The sequence below is a fragment of the Musca autumnalis genome, unplaced genomic scaffold (genome assembly GCF_047663935.1).
Source record: "Musca autumnalis isolate F117 unplaced genomic scaffold, ASM4766393v1 scaffold_2, whole genome shotgun sequence".
Classification (NCBI taxonomy): Eukaryota; Metazoa; Arthropoda; class Insecta; order Diptera; family Muscidae; genus Musca; species Musca autumnalis.
In genome coordinates this window covers 163,266,018-163,282,820 of record NW_027411755.1, presented here as the reverse complement: position 1 = coordinate 163,282,820, position 16,803 = coordinate 163,266,018, and the positions used below count along the sequence as shown (strand labels likewise).

The window sequence follows — 16,803 nt, the reverse complement described above, 5'->3', positions numbered from 1 at the left end:
TGTCCCGGCGATTTTTCCTATCACTTCAACTTTCGCGATTATTTGCCCACAAAGGCATTGTCGTCAAAAGGGATCATTATGTGGGGCTCATATCTTCTAAATCGCTGAGAATTTGGATTTACTCGTGGTAGCAAAGTTGTAGCTCTCGTCTTAGAGAATAATAATTGTGAACAAATAAAATCTATTCAACATCATCTTCAAGGTCAAAATCGTCAAGGTCAAATTTCCCTTATAATTTTTTCTCGGATTTTAGGCTACAGATATCAAACCGATCAGAATTGAAGCAAACAACCACCTACAAAAAAGTACCTTAGGTCTCAATAAACTATTTTCTAGAACATTCGAACTCTGTAGAAACGGTTCTTAATGGCCAAATCAGCATTACAATTGCGATTTTTATCTTCTTTTCTCGGTCTCTGCTCCATAGATACCAAACCGTTGAATATTCAAGAAAAGAATTAACCACATTAATGTAGCAAAAATATCAATAAACAACTTTCTGAAACATACGAACTGTCTATGAACGCTCCTTGTTGGCGAAAATAGCGAAAAACGTGCTGTTTTGGTCATTAAGAAACGTTTCTACAGATTTCGTTTGTTCTAGAAAGTTGTCTATTGAGACCTAAGGTAAATTGATATCTGTAGCCTAAAATCCGAGATAAAATTAAAGGGGAAATTTGACGACTTGACCTTGAAGATGAGGTTGAATGGATTTTATGTGTTCACAATTATTATTCTTTAAGTCGAGAGCTACCACTTTGCTTCAACGAGTATACTCAAATTCTCTGCGGTGTAGAAGATATGAGCCAAATAAAATGATCCTTACTGACATCAAGGGCTCAGGTCTTTGGGGGCCCATAAACGCGAATGTGGAAGTGATAGGGAAAAACGTCGGGACAAGTGTCTTCTTATTTTTGGTCTTCTATCACACTGCGGTGTCAGAATATGGTTAATAATGTTCCTGTTGCACAGTGTGATAAAACAAAATAAAACAAGAGAGGGAGCTATAGACGGACAGGGCCGACATGTTATACCCTACACAACTTCCTCTGTTAACTAGTTTTCCACGGAATTTATTTCAAAAGATTTCGTCACGTTATGTTATTGATGTAATTAATTGATATTTTTGCATCATTTATAATTGATATAATTCGCATCAAAGGACAGGTCAAGGGTTGGTTTTCAAGTTTCGTGTTCATAATTTGTCGAAATATGCGCCCAGAATTTAAAATTTGGAAAAAAATAAAATTAACATATTGGTCAATTTCAACCGCTAATACTATCCGAACATTTCTAAAAAATATTGGCATTTTCCTTGACCAAACCTCTAACTTCGTGCAGAAATGTGTGAGTAGTAAAATATAATTGAAACCTCTATTAAGTTTGTCAATACGTTTGTAACTACTCGAAATAATAATTTTAAACCCTACAAACTACATATATTCTTAATCAGCGTGCAATTCTATATCGATATAGCCATGTCCATCCGTCTGTCCGTCTGTGGAAATCACTCTAGCGTCCGAACGGATTGAAGTAGGTGGATAAAATTTTGGTAAAATTTATTCTATGTACGTAAGACTTATGTTATTGAAATCAGGCAATGTAGGTCCACGTTTTCGTATAGCCCTCATACAAAGTAACGTGTGACGCGTTGACGTTTTAAGCAGTTTTAAGGATATTTGTTCCATTTGACCACCGAATAACTTGGTATTTTGTGTCTCCAGAGACTAAAAAACATTTCTACCAAAATTCGGTATAGCCCCCATATAACGCCCCATATATAGTACCCCTCACTTTAAGATATTTTGAAAGTATTAATCCCATTTGACCACAAAATCGGTTGTAATTTTGTTTCCAGAGGCTAAGAAACATTTCAACAAAAAATGTTTATATAGGACCACGTTTTGATATAGCCCCCATAGGACGATATTTCCCTATTTTGAAGGTTTTAGCTATATTATCCTACCAAAATGGCTGAAATCTATATATTTAGTCCTCCTCTGGGATACAAAACCTTCTCCCAGAAATTTATCGGTATCGGTCCACTTTTTGATTTACACCCCATAAAACTGTACATCTCAATTTTCTGTATTTTGAAAGGTTTAGCCTCATTATTCTACCGAAACGGCTGAAATTTGGTACTTAGTCTTCATTGAGGGTATAAAACTTGCCACCTCAAATTGGTCGGTATAGGTCTACGTCTTCATATGCCCCTAGGGAACGGTACCATCCGATTTTCGGTATTTTGAAGGTTGTAGTCTTATTATTTCACCGCAGTGGCTGAAATTTGGTATTTAGTCTCTTTCTGGGCTACAAGAATTTCCCTCAGAAAATTGTCAGTATATCCACGTTTTTATGTACCCCCCATAGAAAGGTACATCCCAATTTTCGCTATATTGAAGGTTTTAGCCTCATTACAATACAGAAATGGCTGCAAGTTGGTACTTAATCTTCGTTAAGGGTATAAAACTTTCCAACTGAAATTTGTCGGTATAGTCCACGTTTTCATATAGCCCCTATAGAAAGGTACCTCCCGATTTACGGTATTTTGAAGGTCGTGTCCTCAATATCCCACCGAAATTTGTGAAATTTGGTATTCAGTGTTGGCTGGGGGTGCAAAATTTTCCACCTGAAATTGTCGGTATAGGTACATGTCTACATGTGGGAGGTATAAAACTTTCCACTTTAAATTTTTTGGTATATGACCACGCCTTCATATAGCCCCCATAGAACAGTACCTCCAGATTTTCTGTATTTTGAAGGTTGTAGCCTCATTTCCCCACCGAAATAGCTGATATTTGGTATTAAGATTTTGATAGGGGTATGAAAATTTCCAACCGAAATTTGCCGGTATAGGTCGGTACAAATTTGCCGGTGTAGGGAGCTCCCATTGGACGGTACCTCCCGACTTTCGGTATTTTGAAAGTTGTGTACTCAATATATCACCGATATGACTGAAATTTAGTATTTATACTGCCATGAGTGTAAAAAATATTGCAGAACACGGTGCTCTTGAAGCAACTTTAAATGGAAGGTGCTTACACCTGGGATGTTTTAGCGGATTCTGAAACTACAAAGTTCATAGATAAGACTTGAGGTTTCCGAGCAAAATCGTTAAAACCTAAAAAACCCCTAAAAATGTCAACTTGAATCGCGATTTATTTAAAAATCCCTCCAGCGACTTTTTCTTGTTTTTGAATTTTTCTCACTTATGAACATTACTGTTTCAAAATCCGCAAAAACTTCCCAGGTGTAAGCGGTTTTCACATAAAGTTAGTTATAAGGTAGCGACAGATTCAATACATTGTCCCAATTTAAACTTCTATATCTCCATAACAGTAAAACCTACGAAATTATCATAAAGGTCAATCTTGTAGAGAATTTTTATAGCTACAATATTTTCTTTAGTGCTATTTCGATAGGACTTGCGGTTTCTAAGCAAAATCGTGAAAACCTAAAAAACCCCTAAAAATGGCAATTAGAATCGCGATTTATTTAAAAAGCGCTGCGGTTTTTTTTTTTTTTTTTGATTTTTCTCATCTATGAACTTTGTAGTTTAAGAATCCGCAAAAACTTGCCAATTGTAAGCACCTTCCATTTAAAGTTGCTTCAAGGGCACCGTGAGAAGAGAATTATCAGTATAAGTCCATGTCTTCAAATAGCCCCCATAGAAGCGTACTTCCCGATTTTCGGTATTTTGAAGGTTGGCCCATCAATATCCCATCGAAACGTATGAAATTTAATATTTAGTCTCCGTTGGTGCTACACAACTTTCCATCTGAAATTTTCCGGTACGGTTCCATGTTTTTATATTGCCCCAATAGAAAGGTTCCTCCCAATTTTCGGTATTTTAAAACTTTTAGCCACATTATTCAACGGGAATAACTGAAATTTACTATTTAGTCTTCGTTGGAGTTACGAAACTTTCCTCCAGAAATTTAACCGTACAGATCAACGTTTTATACAGCCTCCATATAACGATGCTCCCGAAGTTGTTAACTATCCAAATCCAGAATATCCAGGTTTAGGCGTAGTCGGTATTGCCCAATTGTATATATTTCGCTCAATTCGAAAAATTTTAAATATTGGGTCATGTTTTGGAAAGAATAACTATGTCGCCCCCAATGAGCTGTTTTGAAGTGAGTATATCAGTTGGGATATATGTACTACTCCTGCAATAAAAGGAAGAGTTTGGTACTTTCATAAATGAAATTAAACTAATTGTTCCTATTGACTACAATACAGTTTGTGGTGGAGGATATACTTGTTTTAGCTTATTTGTCAACTTCTAGTGGTCATAGAATAACTAAGTGGTTACAGAATAATAAGTTAGTAGGCGTTTTTGTAAGTAGTTACGTCTACCAAAAATTACTCTTAAACCCATTATTTGGAAATTATTATTATTTTTTTTTTTTTTGCTGGGGATATTTACAGTTTTAAAGCCAATCCAACTTGCTTTAAATTTGTCACACCCTACTTTAAGGGTTAAGTCCTTTAGAAATGCAGTTTTTCTCAAGAAACGCCGATGTTTTTCGAGAGTTGTAGTTTGGAAAATTTAAATAATCCATCAATAGAAGCGGTACGTTTTGCGATTAGTGGTTTAGATTAAAATAATTACGACCGACAAATTACCCTTCTGGATTCACATAAGTATTTACTCTTCCAAATTTCACCCTTGAAATCTTGAACTAATAATTGCGTATGTCACTGTACATTGTTGGTATTTTCTTGTCCAATAATCGTCCCATATTAAACTGTTCAGACAAGCGTAAAGGCATTATAACATGCATCATTGGTTATGTAAAGATGTTCCGTAAAAATACTTATCCGGTATTGGTATTGATGTCAACTCTTTAATGTACAAAAGCCAATAACTGCAGCAATAACAACCAACGATTGTATTAATCTTTTACGTGCTGAAGATGAAGAAGGAGAAGGGAGATATGAAGACAAAAACAACGCTACACTTTTGGACATTTCATTAAAAATTCCATAACCACGAAGGATGATGATGATGAGACGATGATGTTTCGACCTACTTTAATATTTAATAATAATTTTTTCCAAAAAGTCCATTAAATGATATTAAACATTCAATCTTCTGTTTTTCTTTGTTTTTTTTTTTTTTTTTTTTTTGAAATCGATATAAAGGGGAGTGAAGGAAGTTTGCTTGAATAATATAGGGTGTATTGAAGAAAATTTAAATGATAAGTTATGACTAGGAAGGGAGAGAGCTACATCATCATCGATTACTTCCAATAAAAGTTTAAATTTCCTTACTGAAAATGCCAATCCCAAAATCAGTATTTAATGTTACATTACACCCCAAAACTCTGCCACACAAAATTGCATTCAATGTTTATTTTAAAGCAAAATTTTTGCATGACAGGAAGCTATTTGCTGTTGCCAACCCAAAAAATAAATGCAGTTACATTAATGTCGCATAATTGTTAACATGATTTCGTTCAGTGTAAACATTAATTAAAACTGCTCCTTCACAGGGTGTACGATGACAATTATTGCATTTATTATTACAACATCAACTCAGCAAACATCGCTTTTGACGGACAATAAATTACTAGCGAATCGCTTCCATCAATGTAAATATAAGTTGCGGGGCAATGTTTGCGTTGGCCATTAATTTAATGGATTTATGTAAATATGTATGTTGTTACATACCAACCGGTGAGAACAAATTCTGCCTTAAAAGGCTTTAAAATCTTGAATATTTTAAAGCCCCTCAAAGTACCATGAAACGAGGGACAATTATTTTGAAAATGAAAATGGCTACAGATTTTTTGTCATTGAAAAAATTGGTTGTCTTCTTTTGCTCTTCTGGAATGTTTATACCATCATCAAAGATTAAATATAAATTGATACCAAACACCGGGAATCGGGAGGTACATTTCTATGGGGGCTATATCAAAACGTGGACCTGTACTGAAAATTTTCTGGGAGTACATTTTGTAGCCCAAGGAAGACTAAATACCAAATTTCAGCAATTTCGGTGTCATAATGAGGCTAAAAAACCTTCAAAATACCGAAAATCGGGCGGTACCGTTCTATGGAGGCTTTATCAAATCGTAGGCTTAATCAATCGTGTACCGGCAAATTTCTGTAAGAAAGTTTTGTAGCTCCAAATAAGACTACGTGCCAAATTTCAGACATTTCGGTGAGATACTGTGGCTAAACCTAAACCTAAATACCGACAATTGGGAGGTACACATCTATGGGGGCTATATGTAACAAAACATGGACCTGTACTGACAAATTTCTGGGGAACATTTTTGTGGCCCCAAAGAAAACGAAATAACAATTTTCAGCCATTTCGGCCATATAATGCAGCCAAAATCCTGAAAATACCGAAAATCGAGCGGTATGGTTATATGGGACCATAACAAAAAGTTAACGTATAATGACAAATTTCTGGGGGAAAGTTTTATGGCCCAAAGAAAGCTAAATAAAGAAGTGATAATGAGGCTAAAACCTTTTAAATACCGGAAATCAGGATGTACTGTTCTATGGTGGCTATATCAAATCGTGGACCGATATATGTACATATGTAGAAATTGAACTTAGGTTGAAGCGTTTGTTTGGAGTACTGTAACGAGCGAACTATTGTTCTGTGCCACAAACTTTAACGGTATTTCGATTAAATGAACTGTTTTAGCAAGATTCACCGAGGGATTTAAAAAAAATGATCTGTGGCAACTTTAAGGTAAACAACTAGGGAAAAATGTGTTGAAGGAAACATGTTTTTATACACTCCACCATACTATGGGGGGTATATTAAGTTTGTCATTCCGTTTGTAACTACTCGAAATAATAATTTTAGACCCTACAACCTATATATATATTCTTGATCAGTGTGCAATTCAATATCGATATAGCCATATCCGTCCGTATGTCCGACTGTGGAATTGGATTGAAGTAGTCTAAGAAACATTTCTACCAAAAAATGTTTATATACGTAGGTCCACGTGTTGATGTAGCCCCCATAAGACGGTATCACCCGATTTTGGGTATTTTAAAGGTTTTAGCCTCATTATTTCACCAAAGTGGCTGAAATTTGGTATTTCGCGGCTACAAAACTTTCCCTCAGACATTTTTCGGCATAGGTTCACGTTTTGATAAACCCCCCATAGGACGCTCCATTCCGACTTTCGGTATTTCGAAGGTTTTATGCTCATTATTACACCGAAGTGGCGGAATGTTTGCATTTAATCATTTTCGAGGCTACAAAACTTTCGCCCAGAAATTTATGGGCATCGGTCCACGTTTTGATGTACCCTCCATAGGACGGTACATCCCAATTTTCGGTATTTTGAAGGTTTTAGCGTCATTAGAACACCGAAATGGTGTGAAAAATTTCATATTTAGTCATTTGTGGGACCACAAAATTTTCTACCAGAAATTTGTCGGTATCGGTTCACGTTTTGATATAGTCCCCATAGAACGGTATCTCGAAATTTTCGGTATTTCGATGGTTTTAGCCTCATTATAACACCGAAATGGCGGAACTTTGCTATTCAGTCTTCGTTAGGGGTACAAAACTTTCCACTTGAAATTTTTCGATTTAGGTCCACGGCTTCATATAGCCCCCATAGAACGGTACCTCCCGATTTTCGGTATGTTGAAGGTTCTGTCTCAATATCCCACCGAAATTACTGACATTTGGTAGTTACTCTTCGTTAGGGGTATACAATTTTCCAATTTTTTCGGTATTGGTCCACGCCATCATATAACCCCCATAGAACAGTACCTCCCGGTTTTCGGCCTTTTCACGGTTGCGGCCTTAATATCCCATCGAAACGGCTGAAATTTAATATTTAGTCTCCGTTGGTGGTATAAAACTTTCCACAAACTTTCCGGTATTAATCCATGTTTTTATATTGCCCCAATAGAAAGGTCCCTCCAAATTAACGGTATTTTGAAAGTTTTAGTCACATGACGTAGGGGATGGAAGATACCAAGGAACGGGCCTGACCGGCTTTAACATGGCAAAGCCCAGGATTTATCTTGGTCCCTCTCTCATCTCAAGTGGACTCTGACCTCCCCGTGGTGTCAGCTGGGGAACTGCCTTTAAAACCCGTTAAAGGCGTCACAACAACAACTAAGGGTGACTCACTGTATTATAGCTGCCATGGCACAAAGCATGAATTTGGTTGCGGATTTGTAGTTGGTCGGAGACTAAAACATCTGGTATCCAGCTTCACCCCAGTGAATGAAAGACTCGCTACAATTCGATTAAAAGCAAAATTCTTCAACATCAGCTTTATTTGCGCTCATGCTCCCACTGAAGACAAGGACGAACAGACCAAAGATATATTTTACGAGCGCTTAGAAGAAACCTATGACCGTTGTAATGCCCATGACATTAAAATTATACTAGGCGATTTTAATGCCAAAATTGGAGAATATCTTTGGCCCAACAGTCGGGAAATTCAGTCTCCACAGTGAAACATCTGACAATGGTATGAGACTGATAGACTTTGCAGCTGCAAGATACATGGTAGTTAGCAGTACCAGATTTAAGCATCTCGATATTCATAAGCGCACCTGGCTGTCGCCAGATCAAAGAACAAGAAATCAAATTGATCACGTTGTGATAGATGGAAGACATGCATCAAGCGTGTTGGATGTACGATCGTTCCGAGGTGCAAACATAGACTCGGGCCACTACCTTGTTGCAGCAAAGGTACGTACCAGATTAAACGTAGCAAACAAAGTGCGAACAGACACAACACGGAAGTTAGACATCGGTAAGCTGCAATCACAACAGATAGCCACAGCATATTCCACTCAACTGGCCCAACTGCTCAATCAAAGCACTCCTCGTCCCGATAACATATCAGGACAATGGCAAAACATTGCCCACGCCATGCAAACAGCCGCAAAATCAGTACTTGGATACCAGAGACCTCCACCAATGAATCCATGGTATGACCAGGAGTGTCGTGCTGCTACCGTAGAGAAAAATGCGGAATATAGGGCTACTTTACAATCAGTAGCAACGCTTAGCGCACGAGAGAGGTATCGGGAGAAAAGAAGAGAGGAGAAACGTCTTTTGAGACGGTGAATATCGACGTCGCACAGTGCGTCCAAATTCAATATTTTGTGCCAAAAATGCAAAAAACAAATTGTCGAAAATTCCCAAAAATTTTATATGAAGGGATAGAAAACATGCTAGCTAAGAGAGAAAAACAAAAATTTCGTTGGTTGTACCGTTATAATTGAAGTAACGATACCTATAACATGACCTTATTTTCGTTAAAACAAATACTAAAAATCGCAAGGAAATTCGCCGATTTTGTGAGGACCATATTATCACGAGTTATTGGAATTCTTTAATGGTACTTTTTGCTATCCGATAATACGAAACCTGACGTATTAAACTGTGCTTAGAAGTAAATGTATTTGCGTTCCAGTTCTGTATAATAACCTGATTTGTTTTGAACATTTTTACGTGTATATATTTAATAAGATCTTTTTTAATAGGATATAACTAAAAAGTTCCACGGGGTTCCACTGTTGTAATGGTACCCAAATATAGAGGAACTCTCGAACTATCAATTCTTCAATAGAGAAATTGCGACCAAGTGCGACGCCGGAAAATAGGCCCTTTATAACGTTACCACCCGATCTTACGTGTTTTGAGGATTTCACCTACAATAATCAACCGATCAAGCTAAAAATTTAAATATAACGTTTTCTACGAGTAAACTATCTCCTTACTAAAAATTGTATATATAGGTCCACGTTTTGATGTAGTCCCTATATAAAGGTACCGCCCGATTTCAGGTATTTTAGGGTTTTTAAATACATTTTCGGAACGAAGTTGCTACAGTTTTGCATTTAGGGTTCCTAGTGGTCAATAAACTTGCACACACAATATTGTGGGCATAGATCCACTGTATGATAGAACTCTCATATAACGGTACCCCTGATTTTTGGTATTTTGGAGTTCAAAGATACATTTTCCGACCGAAGTTATATATTGTTTAATATTTGCTAATATAATTTGCTAATATTTAACAAAATGAAATAACGAAAATAGTTTCAATGTTAACAGCCTGTCATTCTTTTATTTATGGCAAAATTACGTTGCCATTCATTGAAAATGGGCCTTAGTTGGTGATCCTGGCGATCAGCTGTGGTATATGAATCAGCTGGCATTAACATAATCTTACGCATTTGAATAGCACCCATAAACAAAACAAAAAAACATAATTTAAACACCGAAATATTACCATTTTTACGCTAAGTAAATATTCTTCGATGAATTTAATTAGTTAAATTTTTAGTTAAATTTTTGTTATAGTATGCAATTAATTGAATTATTTTATGTTGTTAAAACACAAGTCTGTATTTGATAATATAGCGTTTTATGTTTCTATAACTCCAAAACGTGTTTTAAATAACTCTAAGAAATTATCAATTCTTATTTAAATGTATCTATATTACACAAACATTTAAATTGCGAAAAACCTTTTTTATTCATTAAAATTCTATAGAAGACGTTGAGCAAATGGGTTGTAACTACATGGAATAAAAGATCCATGTCTGATAAACATTTCCTCCAAATTTCATAGCTCTATCTTTATCCGTTTAAAAAATATAGATTTTTGACACAAAAAACCCATTTTGGACACACTGTGCGTCGTATGAACCACGAGCTGTATCTGCTATACAACGACATCAATATAGTTAAACGTATCGAGATACAGCGATTGCGTTGGCTAGGCCATATAATAAGAATGAGCGATGATGAACCCGCTAAAAAGGCGTATAAATTCGAGACACATGGCGGTGCACGCAGAATTGGCAGGCCAAAGAGCAGATGGCGCAAACAAGTGGATGAAGAGATGAGAAGGCGCGGTATTCCAAAAAGCGAAGCACGAAACAGAGAGAATTGGAGATCTTTTCTTAGTTCGGTCTATGGAACAAATGTTCTGTAATGGGCCAGCTAAGTAAGTCACATTATTCAACCGGAATAACTAAATTTTAGTATTTAGTCTTCGCTGTAGAACGGTGTTCCCGGTATTCTTTAACTATCCAAATCCTGAGTAAAATTAGTTTTTTTTTTCAATTAGGTCGGCGGATATGATACCCATAAAATTTCGAAAATTTGCAAAAAATGTTTTTGAAAATATATCATATTAAAACGCGTTTTAAATGTGTAATTTAACTTTAAATAAATAGAGCAGTACGCCTCTTTAAAACGTGCGAAAACAGGTATTTAAAAACTATCGCGAATCTGAAGTTATAATAAATTTTTCCTGAAAATTGAGTCCACGGACTTAGATGGATGGCACTGAAACGGCATAGGATGATGTATTTTTTAATGTTGACCATTGAAATCGAATGTAAAAGCACATCCTTTTGCACCCTAATTTGCAATAGAATCTACATCGTGGTCGCCGGATAGAATTTCACAAAGTGTATATCAAATAAAAGGGAATACTCCGCTGTGTTAGAAATAGAGTTGGGCAATCTAGTTCCCGGAGCGGATCGATCTTTCTAGTTCCTTTTCCTAAAAGGAACTAGTTCCATAATATAGTTCCATATGTCCAAATAGTTCCGAGACCGATATAGTTCAACGAATCTTTCTCTTTCATCGTTCTTTTCGTTCCAAATAGTACCGAGACCGATATAGTTCACCGAATCTCTCTCTTTCATTGTTCTTTTTGTTTCCTTCGTTCCAAATATTCCCAAGACCGAAATTTTTAATAGTTTTGTGGATGAATTGACATAAAAATAAATAAATTACAGCGAATAAACATCAAAGAAGATAGATCGTTATGAACTAAAGGAACTATATAAATGCAAGAGCTGGATATAGTTCCAACAGTTCCTTGTCCGGAATAGTTCCTTGGAACTAGTTCGTTCCGGAACTACACAAGTGTTGTCATATTCAATATAGCTTTATTTTATGTTAATGCCACGATTGGAAAGATCTAAACATGTTCGCCAATAGGAAAACTATAAGGAAAAAATTGGTTGCAACCGAATATCTTCCTTATTGCACGAAATTTTGACGAAACAGAGAATGAACTCGAAACATATTTGCTTCAACTTTTCATATAAAATCAAAAAATCAAAAACTAACAAAATAAGAATGATAAAATTTCTTTTTTTCCTCAAAACTTTCTTGCATTTTTGCAAAGAACATGAATATTATAGCTCCGACCTTCACGACATATGTTTATTTTTATTTCTCATAATCTCTGGATGTTTTTGTAATTTTTTATACCCTCAGCATTTATGCTAACGTGGGTATATACATTGGCTGGCTGGAGTACGCGATAACTCTCGAACGGATCAACAGATTCCATACAAAATCTGGTTTTCGGTACCTACCACACAAATTTTCGGAAATGTTCAGTTTAGGACCAGCTCTCGAATTGCTTTGATTTTTATTGTAACTACTTGTATTCGCTGCTCTCACTACGACAGAACAAGTTTTATCAGGGGCAAATCCATAGTTCCTGAGAATATAGCCCAAAAGGTGTAAAAATTCCCTAAGGTACCATGTGTGGTAGTTGGAGCGCACGATAACTCTAAACCGGATCTGCCGATACGGTGCAAAATTTGGTCATCCTAATATTTTTTCGAAACTTAGATTGAGTTCGAAGATAAGCCATATCGGTCCACACCTTTAGGCATCTCCCCCACAAAATTTCAAAAGTTTTCACTAAAATGATGTGCACGATAACTCTCGAAGGCAGTTACCGATTTGGTCCATACTTGGCACATCTAAATTTTTCGGAAACCTCCCACAATCTTTGTTGTCACAACATGTATTCGCTGCCCCAATTACGACTGTAAAAGTTTTTTCCAGAGGCAAGTCCATACTTCCTGAGACAATAGCCCGAAAGCTGAAATAAAACCTATGGCACCATGTGTAGTGGCTCTCATTAGGGTACCTCCCCCACAAAAGTTCAATATTTTTGTTTAAGTGCAGTTTAGGATATGTTCGAATATCCTCTGAAAAATTATACCGATGCTACTCTTGTGGTCCTATTTAACCGATATTATGTTTTTCGTGAGCCAGTCTATGCTTCCCGACATAGTGGTACAAAAGCTCTATGTTATACGGTGACCACCAGAAAATACCTTCGAAAGGCACGGTGCTCTTGAAGCAACTTTAAATGGAAAGTACTTACACCTGGGAAGTTTTTGCGGATTCTGAAACTGCAATGTTCATCGATGGGAAAAATCAAAAAACAAAAAAATCGCCAGAGCGCTTTTTAAATAAATCGCGATTCAATGGAACTATGGAAATGGAACTAAGGAAAATGTTGTAGCTATGGAAATTCCCTACAATATTGATCTTTATGATAATTTCGTTTTTAAACAAGTAAAAAAGTATCAGTCGGCTTTGCCGACAGAGATATACCCTCAGCCTGTGTATATTGAAACAATTTTTTTCCAAAAAACGCATGTATTTAAAGAGTTTTAAGAATTTTGGGCTTTTGAACTGACAAAAATTTTGATTAGGATTTAATATCAAAAGTTTTGCGGAGGAGCTACTAAAAAGAATGGATCTCCAGCCACTACATATGGTACTATAGGGGTTTTTTAGAACTTCAGGGATGTTTGCTCAAGAAGAATGAACTTGCCCCTGAAACAACTTTTACCATCGCAATTGAGGCAGCAATGCAAGTTGCTTCAACAAAAATCAAAGTGATTCGAAAGCAGGTCTTAAAGTGAACATGTATCCGAAATTTTGAGTGGGAGGTACCGGATGGAGTGGACAAATATAGTCCATATTTGAACCTGATCTATATCTGGTAGATATATTAGGATGTGTAAAGTATGGACCAATTCGGCCACTCTCTTCAAGAGTTATCGTACGCACAATTTTTCCGAACATTTTTGAACTTTTGTGGGGGAGGTACCTGAAGGAGTGGACCGATATGGCTTATCTTCGAACTTACACTATGTTTGGACAAAATATTACTAAGGCCAAACTTTGGACCGAATCGGCAGACCTGTTCGAGAGTTATTTTGCCCTCCAACCTCCTCACACGGTGTCATAGGGGCCTTTTGCAACTTTCAGGCTATTTTCTCAGGAAGTATGGACTTGCCCCTGATGAAACTTATACCGTCGTATGGAGGGCAGTGAATACAAGTTGCTAAAGCAAAAATCAAAGCGATTCGAGAGATGTTCCTAAACTGAACTTTTCCAAAATTTTGTGTGGGAGGTACCCGACGGAGTGGACCGATTGAGTCCATATTAAAACTTGATCTAAGTCTGGTACACGCTCCACGATGGGCAAAGTATGGACCAAATCGGTTACACCCTTCAAGAGTTATCGTGCGTACAAATTTTCCGAACATTTTCGAACTTTTGTGGGGGAGGTACCGGAAGGAGTGGACCGATATAGCTCATCTTCGAACTTAAACTAAGTTTGGACAAAATATTACGAAAGCCAACATTTGAACCAAATCGGTTCATCCCTTCGAGAGTTATCGTGCGCTCCAGCCAGCCAGACAGACAGACAGACAGACGGACGGACATTGCTCAATCGACTCCAAATTGTCTGAAACACATTTCGTCCAAACATACTTGGGGTCTAAAACCATTATTTCGATGAGGCACATTTTGCCCGTATGAAAGTGTATATACCCTTCATAGCCTAAAGGCTGAGGGTATAATAAATCGCGATTCAATTTGAAATTTTTAGGGGTTTTTTAGGTTTTCACGATTTTGCATGGGACTAAAGAAAATGTTGTAGCTATCTCTACAAGATTGACCTTTATGATAATTTCGTAGGTTTTACCGTTATTGAGATATAGAAGTTCAAATTGGGACAATGCATTGACTGTATAGCTACCTGATAAAACAATGTCATACATGCTGCGCCCTAACTAAGTTTAGGTGAAAACCGCTTACATCCAGGAAGTTTTTACGGATTTTAAAACAGCAATGTTCATGTTTGAGAAAAATTCAAAAACAAGAAAACATCGCCGGAACGCTTTTTAAATAAATCGCGATTCAAGTCGGCATTTTTAAGGGTTTTTTTAGGTTTTCACGATTTTGCTTGGAAACTGCAAATCCTATCGAAATGGGACTAAATAAAATGTTGTAGCAGTGAAAATTTTGTACAAGATTGACCTGCATAATATTTTCGTAGGTTTTACCGTTTTTGAGATATAGAAGTTCAGATCAATCATTCAGATCTTTTCTCAGGTTTTCAGGATTTTGCTTGGAAACCGCAAATCCTATCGAAATGGGACTGAAGAAAATATTGTAGCTGTGGAAATTCTCTACAAGATAGACTTTCGTATCTTTTTGCTAGGGGTTACCATTTTTAAGATATAAAAGTTTAAGTTGGGAAATTGCAGTAATGACCTTGTTTTATAAGGAGACGATACAGTCAATGCATTGTCCCAATTTGAACTTCTACATCTCAATAATTGGAAACCTACGAAATTACCATAAATGCCAATATTGTAGACAATTTCCAAAGCTACAACATTTTCTTTAGGGCCATTTCGATTAGACTTGCGGTTTCCAACCAAAATCGTGAAAAACCTAAAAAAACCCTTAAAAATTCCGACTTGAATTGCGATTTATTTAAAAAGCGCTTCGGCGATTTTTTTTTTTTTTTTTTTTTATTTTTCTCATCTATGAATATTGTAGTTTTAGAAACCCCTTAAACAAGTTGTTTCAAGAGCACCGTGAAGGAATTGCTTCCAAAATAAGATCCACTTCCAAAATGGACTATGTCGGTACATTGCTTCAAGTACATCCTACGCAACACTTGTGAGCTTCAAAACAAAAATATATTTTTTGTCGGAAAGTTCATACTTCCAAAAAGGTCACAAAATCTACATAGCCGGTATTAGATTCGAATTTGTCAATAGCTGAAAGTTTCAATTCACACAGGCTGAGGGTATATTTCTGTCGGCAAAGCCGACTGATACTTTTTTACTTGTTAAGTTTTTACCTACATACATTTACATACATATATATGTTCCCACAACATCCCCGAAGGGACAAGAGAGACTTCTCTCATGTCAATGAGTGCACGGCGATTAATATTGGCTAAATGATATGGGACCTTTTTTTTATCGCCAAATCCAAACTACGTGTCTTACGAGACCACTTGTAGAGAAGTTGTTCATGGATGTACTAAATAAACAAAATGTAGTCAGCATTAAACCGAGGGAAATTTAAACCTCCGAAAAATTTGATGTTCTGGTCAGGGGTTCGGTTCGCAGGCCTTCTGAGTGCAAGACGTATGTTTTACGAAGGAGTTTCGGAGTACTGAGATCAATTTACGACAGTTTTCTATATAAATTGATTTAATCATATAACGATCATCTCCAATTTAACCTAATTTCAAATACCTTCAGACCTCCTTAGCAAGAACAAACACTTTATTTCATTCATGCATTCTCTTTTCAACGCACCATTTACAAACCGGACATACTGACACTCCTTGAATAAAACTTCAAGCCTAAATACCTAAAATGTGTGTAGGGACGATTGTTGACGACGTACCCGTAAATGATGAAACTGATGACGGTGATGATGTTGATATGGTGTTTTTTTTTTTTTTTTTTTGTTTCTTTACGACACATTAACATAACTTTTATTCCCGTTATTGACCGACTTAAAATAAGCATTGTTGTTTTTGTTTTTAGAAGCAACAATTGCATGAACGTGGAAGTGTGGGAAGGAACACGTTAAAATATTGTTGTCTTATTAGTTTTGTTGTTGTTACTCTTATAACTGTACTTGAAAGTCTGATTGTTATTTATTTCTACCAAATACCAATGCAATGCGTGCAA

The 16,803-nt window shown here is 36.4% G+C and overlaps 1 long non-coding RNA gene across 1 annotated transcript in view; it reads right to left on the bottom strand.

The window, feature by feature from the left end:
- LOC141394811 (uncharacterized) overlaps window positions 1-16,803 on the bottom strand; it is a 248,386-nt gene that overhangs the window by 136,472 nt on the left and 95,111 nt on the right. The gene's annotated exons all lie outside the window — the stretch shown is intronic.